Genomic DNA, 7,316 nt, shown 5'->3' with positions numbered 1-7,316 from the left:
AAAGAAAATGGGCACTCAGGTTAATACCGACAATTCTGCAATTGATGAAATTTACACCTAAACGAAAAAGTTAAATTGCATTTTCCAGTTATGGCTCCACGCATTTTCCAAAGATAATGGATGTTGGGTACAAGTCTATGTGATACTTTGACCAAACTACACATTATTCTTATAAAATCTAATCAACAAAGCCTAATCATAAACATTCATGTTGAAAAAATAAAATAAATTTATTTTAATTTTAATTCCCATACAACTCACAGCTTTTCAAGTTTAATATTTCTATGGAAAGCAGACACAGACACATTTTCCAAACCCAACCAACCATAACATCACCATCATTATCACGAATATGCTACTGGTGGTATTCAGGGTTAAATGCTAGAGCCTTTCTGATTATCAGTTCTTTCATCTGCTCCTCGGTCAAAGCGAGCTGTTCAAAATGAAAGCTGAAGGGATTCTTGCATACAGGTTCATCATTGATGTCATACAATGATGTTAAGTAGGGGTGTGCTACTACATCTTCAACTTTAAAACAATATCGACGAAGGAATTTAAGCACACGAGACAAAGGCTTGTATTTCAGAATTTCAATGCAGGTGCTACTGCTTATGAATGAGACTAGTATGAAGCATTTTCTGGTTAGCATAAAAAGTTGGTATCTCACATTTACATGTTATGTCTGTCCTGGCACTTTCCATATTGTTATATCTTATAACTATAATTGGATATTACACCCCTATTTGTACATTACAAGATCATTATGGTAACAATACTTGATAACTAAAGTATTTATATGCAGCCTTTTGATCCAAATTATCAACATATGATTGATGAATAGACTCTGGCAATGAATATGTATCGGTAATTCTTTGTCTAGGATCAAATGTTAACATTTTTTCAACAAGATCAATAAGTTCCGCATGGACATACATACAGAAAGTTTTCTTGGAAATATTGGAGGCGGTAAAGAGGTAGTTGCCTAATGTATCTCTTAGAATTTTCATTCAGAAATCCCAAATCAGCTTCTGATTGGGTACCAATCAACTATATAATACAAATCATGTTAAAAATTTGAAGTGTAAAAACTAATATAAATCAATAACTCTTGAACTTCTTCAAACACCAACGAAAGATAAAGAAGTTACCTCCATGAGTACACGCAACTGATGCACATGATCTCTGCCAGGAAACAATGACTTTTGATCCATCTATAAATGCAATATTATTTTTAATTTAAGAACGGGCAAGCAATGTTTATAAACCAGCACTACACACGCGACAACTAAAACAAGTAACGGGTATAGAACTCGTCATTGATTTTCATTTTGGACAGAATTTTCCTTGTTGGATTGTTTCAGATCTTAGCAGAAGCAATGGAATTTCAAATTTTCGATAGCCTAAAAAACATCTAAAGAACATTGAAAAGAAACACAGGATCTCATCACTTATTTTCCATTTTAACAAAATTTTGATTGTTTTAGATTTCAACTAAAGAAACAGGATTTCAGAAATCGTACAAAATATCTAAAATTAAATTTCAAATCATGCAAATACACAAGTAGTGTTGTTAAATGGTGTTTTGATTGCCAAAACACCGCAATTCCGCCTTTGCATGGCAGTTCTCAAAACACCGCAATTCCGCCACAAATAGTAAATATTAAGCTTAGAATATTTATTCATAAATGCGGTTTGAGGAAGTTGCTTATGAGAAAGAGCATTTTAATATGCCAAAATATATTATTGATGCCGGTGCATTAATATGCCATTTCACGGAAATAATATAAATATATACCTATTAAAAATAAAAAATTAGCATATGAAGATCAACCATGTATTTTTTTACTATTTATATTTTAATGCACTACTATTAAATACATATACATAATAAATAAAATTCAAAATATAATATAAATTTTTTTTTGAAGCAAAAATATAATATAAATTTTAAATTAAGTAATTTATAAAATAATAAATATAAAGCTTAAAAAATTTACTCATAAATAAGGTTTGAGGAAGTTGATAATGAGAAAGAGTATGCTTTGTTAAAAAAAAATTTGCTTTCATTTGGTTTATGAGGTTGTGCGTTATAGTTTTTCAAACATCATCTTAAAACTCACATGTTTACTTCGCCAATCATTCAGAAAGAAAATCATGATACCTTTTTCACTCTAATTGCCACTACAATGTTTTTTTTTTTTAAGCAAGGATTATATTAAAAAGAGAACCCAAGTTCTCAAAAGCTTGATAAAAAAAAAGGGGATAAAACCCGAAGAGAGGAAAAATTAAACGCCAATTGTGTCCTACGAGAAATAAGGGAAAGGATTCCGACTAAATTCGTAAAAATTACAATTGGGTTGTCTAATTTTCCCGACAAAAGCCCAACGCCAAACCAAAGCTTTCACCCCCCATACCATATCATAAATATTCAAAGAGGAATCCTTTAGCTTTCTAGAGTGTATGTCGGAGATTCTTATCATTTCGTGGAATTGGTTGGGCTCTTTTTATAAGAAGGCGCCTTTATGTAATTATTTCGGTTGGAATACCCAACCTCTCTTGTGTTTTACCTTGTAATCCTTTTGTACTTGGGTGGAGCATCTCTTTTGCTCCTTTAATTCCATTGCTTATTGAAAAAAAAAATTACAAACAGTTCAAATATTACTAGAAGAAAATGTAAGATAAACATCATGATACATATTCATTAATACCAAATTTTCACTCCATCAAAATATCACAACATCTCAACCACCACAAACATGAAGTTTTGAACTTTAATTCGAAGAGGAGTCACTACAAAAAATCACGTCTGTAGCGACGTGGAATCCATGACACAACATGGAATATCACGTCAGAACGTAAAATTAGCGACATGCTCATATACGTCGCCTGGGAGTGCGTGGGAACTTTTTATGCTGTGTTTATCACGTCATAAATTTATGACATGGCGTTCACGTCGCTAAACTTGCACAATTACCAAGCCCACATCTGCAACTGGGACAGACAAGGTCTGCAAAAAGCAGATGGCACACTACACGAAGAAAAGTTGTGGCGTGTTTTCCATGTCACTGATTTGTGACATGTAAAACACGTCGCTAATTTTGAAATTAATTTTGGAAGTTGCGACGTGTCTCACATGTCACAAATCAGTGACATGGAAAACACGCCACAAACATTAAAATGTTTTTAAAAAAAAATCTGAATTTTATTATTATAAAAAAAATTATTATTAATATTATTTGCTGAAAATTAATAAATATTAATAAAAATATTTATTTAGTTAAATTAATAATAATAATAACTAAATACAAAAATATATTAAACTTCTAAAATATATTATATTTATAATATAATATCCAAAATACTAACATATAATAAATAAAATTTTGTTATCTCATACAATTTAAAATAAAAATAAAAATAAAATTCATCCTAAAAAATCATCATCGGGATCGGGATAGTTATCAAGGTTGAAATCATGATCATTCTCTTGCTCAGTGTCAGCCACTCCCACGTTTCCTCTAGACGGTTGACCACCACTTTGTTGAGACTGCATAAATAACCGCGTTTGTTGTTGCATCTCTGCTTGCATCTTCGCCATTGCCTCTATTTGTTGTTGTTGCATCTCTGCTTGCATCTTTGCCATTGCCTCTATTTGCCGTTGTTGCCCCTCCACTTGTGCTTTTAGCGCCGCCTCACGTTCATCCATTTGGGCCTTTAGCTCTGCCTCACGTTGCGCTAACTCGCGTCTCGCCTCAGTTAGAGCTAACTGTCTTATTGTTTCCATTACTTGCGGTGCCAATTGTGTTGGACGTGACGATCCTTCCCCATCTCTAACTCTTTGAAATAAATTTTGATCTCCACTTCTCAAGCTTCCTGCCAAATTTCCCGCACCAAAAAAACATCCATTAGGCCCTTTTCCGTCAATGACTTCACTCCAAATATAAAAATCAACATCTGGATGAAGCGGCTCTCCTTCTCTAGGAGTATATTTGGGATTAGCGACCAAAAAATCCACAAGCTTTGTTTGATAATCCTACTACACATAAAATAGAATAAAAATTATGTATATATAACTTAAATTATATTATATTAAATAATAAATTGAAAATTAGTTGCCACGTGATTTACATGCCACAACATCAGAGTTGCCACATGAAAATCACGCCGGAACTTTTTAGTTGCCACGTGAAAATAACATCACAAAATTGCCATTAAATATAAAAAAAATAATAAAAATTGAATAACTTACCAAAGCTTTTCAAGTACGCTCGTCAACTAAATCACCCGATTTTTTTGTCCTAGTTTCTTTAACCAACTCGATCATGAGTGGTTGTCTCCCCAACCTTTTAGCCTAAAAAATAAAATTAACTTTAATTAAAAAACAAATAATTAATCAAAACATAACTTTAAAAAGTGACAATAATTACCATGCGTCGAGAATGTTCGTAAGTGCTTATACTTCCAACTGCATTAAGGTGACCTCCTTTTTCAGATGCCCTCATTTTTTTAGCATTTTCAGACTTAGCTTTAAATTCCTTTGAATTCCAATATGCAATAAGTTTTTCAAGAACTTCTTGGCCCAACCACCCAGGACAACTACCATCACGTTCCCAACGCTTTCTAACATTTCGCAACGTGTCAGAAAGTCTTTTTGATGTTCTGCTGAAATAATTTTTTTTAACAAGTTTCTCGCTCATTGGATCCCACGTACACTTTTCCTGAATACATTAAAATAAACTGTTAGAAAACTATAGTAAAAAAAATTTAAAAAAACAATGACTCGAAAAAATATATTAATTGTACCTTAAAGCAATTAAACCAAGCATCTTTATTTGTAACATCTCCAAAAGTCGTCCAAGCTTCTTTATACATTTGCTGAATCACATAGTACACACACCTGTCAGCAGTCCGACTCGGCCCAAACCTAAACAACAATTATGTTAATTAGCATGCATTAAATATAAATTTATATTAAAAAAAGGAAATGTAAAGTTAATAAAAATTTAATATATAAGATACTTACGAATTTCCAGCGGGCCAAATATAATATCTACCGTCAATGATATGAATCTCACTCGGATCATCCTCCCCCTGAACATCGTCACCATCAGACTGAACATCATATGCATCCTGCACAGTATCATCCCCACCCGGCTCCACATGATCATCCTCACGTGCAGGAGTGGGATGCGGGGTGTGGGATCCCCCAGCCTGCTGGAAGCGTGGGGGAATCTGTGTCTGCTGGAAGGATAAGGGCACCTGTGTGGGATATGGAGTGTGGGATCCTCCAGTCTGCTGGAATCCTGGGGGCACCTGTGTGTTAGGTGGAAAGCTAGCAGATCCTCCAGTCTGCTGGAATCCTGGGGGCACCTGTGTGTTAGGTGGAAAACTATATCCTCCAGTCTGCTGGTATGATGAAAAACTAGGTCCTGCAGTCTGCTGAAATGGATAACTAAAGTCCATAGGTGGGCGAATAAAAGATGGTGACCCAGACATAGGCCTCCCCTGAGAGGAGAGTAATGACGTAAGAGGTTGGGTACTGGCCATGGACATGTAACCTGCTAACTGACTCTGTGGGGGGGCACACTGCTGTCTGAGGAGACTGGCATACTACTGCTCTTGGGCGTCGGGTCTTCTGACCCTTACCCTTCTCAGATCGGGATGACATTTTACCTATTTATTGAGAATAAACAATTAATAAAATATATACATTCACACAAATATATTCAAACATGTTTTCATTAACACATTCAATAGATGGTTCATTAAGTAAAATTACAAAAAACACATTCTCTTATAAATACATTTATTATTCTAAATCTACAGGCTCTTCATACATATCATTATCATCATTTGATGTGATACTATCCTCAGACCCAACGCCTTCGTGCTCTTCATTCACATTATCTTCAACCAACAATACAGAAGCATCAACTTCATACCCCTCATTTGTTATATCAGACAAATTGGTAATTTGCTCAACTGCAATGACATCATTAATTGGTCCAACTTCATCAACTTAGTAAGCAAGATCTTCCACTAGATCGTCAGTTTCAATATGGCCTATTGGTTTTGTTTTTATAACAACACACAACCCTCGCTTACGTGGCACAAATGAAGGATAAGGAACATAATAAACTTGCCTAACAAGATGTGACATTATGAAAGGGTCGTACTCTTTGTACCTTCGCTCCATTTGAATCTCAACAGTACCATATGTCTTGTCTATTTTTGTGCCTCTAGTTGGATCATACCATTCACAGTAAAACAAGACAACTTTATTCTCCGAGTCCAAGTAATTGTATACTAACTCGTAGATATGTTTAACAAAGCCATAGAAATCATCTTCACCCCCATCTGTAACTCCTTTTATGAATACACCACTATTTTTTGTTTTTTTCCCTTCAGTCCAAGTCTCAGTGTGAAATTTATATCCGTTCACGAAGTATGTGTGCCATTTGTTTGCGCTTAGAATAGGGCCTTCACACAAATTTCTGAAATGGAGTATTTCTGGTGTCGGTGTAACAATGCATGACAATCTATCCTTGAACCAAGATGGAAATTGTGCATGAATGAAAATGGATGTTGGTTGTACACCGGTGCTTTGAAAATAGATGTTGTTAAATTCCCTATAAAAAAACACACTATAAGTTTCAAGGTAATAATATTTACACACTATAGATAAAATAATAGTTGGGTATACTTACTCAAGATACGGTTTAACATCGACGCAGTTGATCAACACATGAACATGTGCGGATTGCATTTCTTGTTGGGTCAACCAATGAACACCTTTGTTTCCAGATGGACGACCTGGAAGCCCAAAGACTGATAAGGTGAATTGGCTTCTTTCGTTAACATTTACGGGATTCCTTATGATTCTTGGGGTTAACATCAAGTTGTTGAAATAGTGACTGCAAAAATGTGATGTCTCCCGATGCAAGTAATGTGAACATATGGATCCTTCAACTCTAGCTTTATTTTTCACGGATCTCTTAGAATCACCCATAAACCTTTCAAATGGATACATCCACCTATAATGAACAGGTCCTCCAAGATAAGCTTCGTATGCAAGATGCACAGGTAGATGTTCCATGGAGTCAAAATATCCAGGAGGAAATATTTGTTCCAACTTACAGAGAATGATTGGAATATTTTGGTCCAACTTAATGATATCATCCACTCTTAAACTTGAGGCACAAATATCTCTAAAAAATTGACTGATTTCAGTCAGTGGATTAAGCACATGTTTTGGTAGAGAACCAAACGCAATTGGCAGCAATTGTTCCATAAATATGTGGCAATCATGACTTTTC

At 34.7% G+C, this 7,316-nt stretch overlaps 1 pseudogene; it reads right to left on the bottom strand.

Annotated features, from left to right (window-relative positions):
• Window positions 1–251: 251 nt before the first annotated feature.
• LOC131612090 (mitogen-activated protein kinase homolog D5-like) lies at window positions 252–1,211 on the bottom strand (annotated as a pseudogene).
• Window positions 1,212–7,316: the final 6,105 nt, after the last annotated feature.

The sequence above is a fragment of the Vicia villosa genome, linkage group LG6, assembly GCF_029867415.1.
Source record: "Vicia villosa cultivar HV-30 ecotype Madison, WI linkage group LG6, Vvil1.0, whole genome shotgun sequence".
Taxonomy (NCBI): Eukaryota; Viridiplantae; Streptophyta; class Magnoliopsida; order Fabales; family Fabaceae; genus Vicia; species Vicia villosa.
The sequence above is the reverse complement of the archived record's forward strand: the minus strand, read 5'-3'. Positions and strand labels throughout refer to the sequence as shown.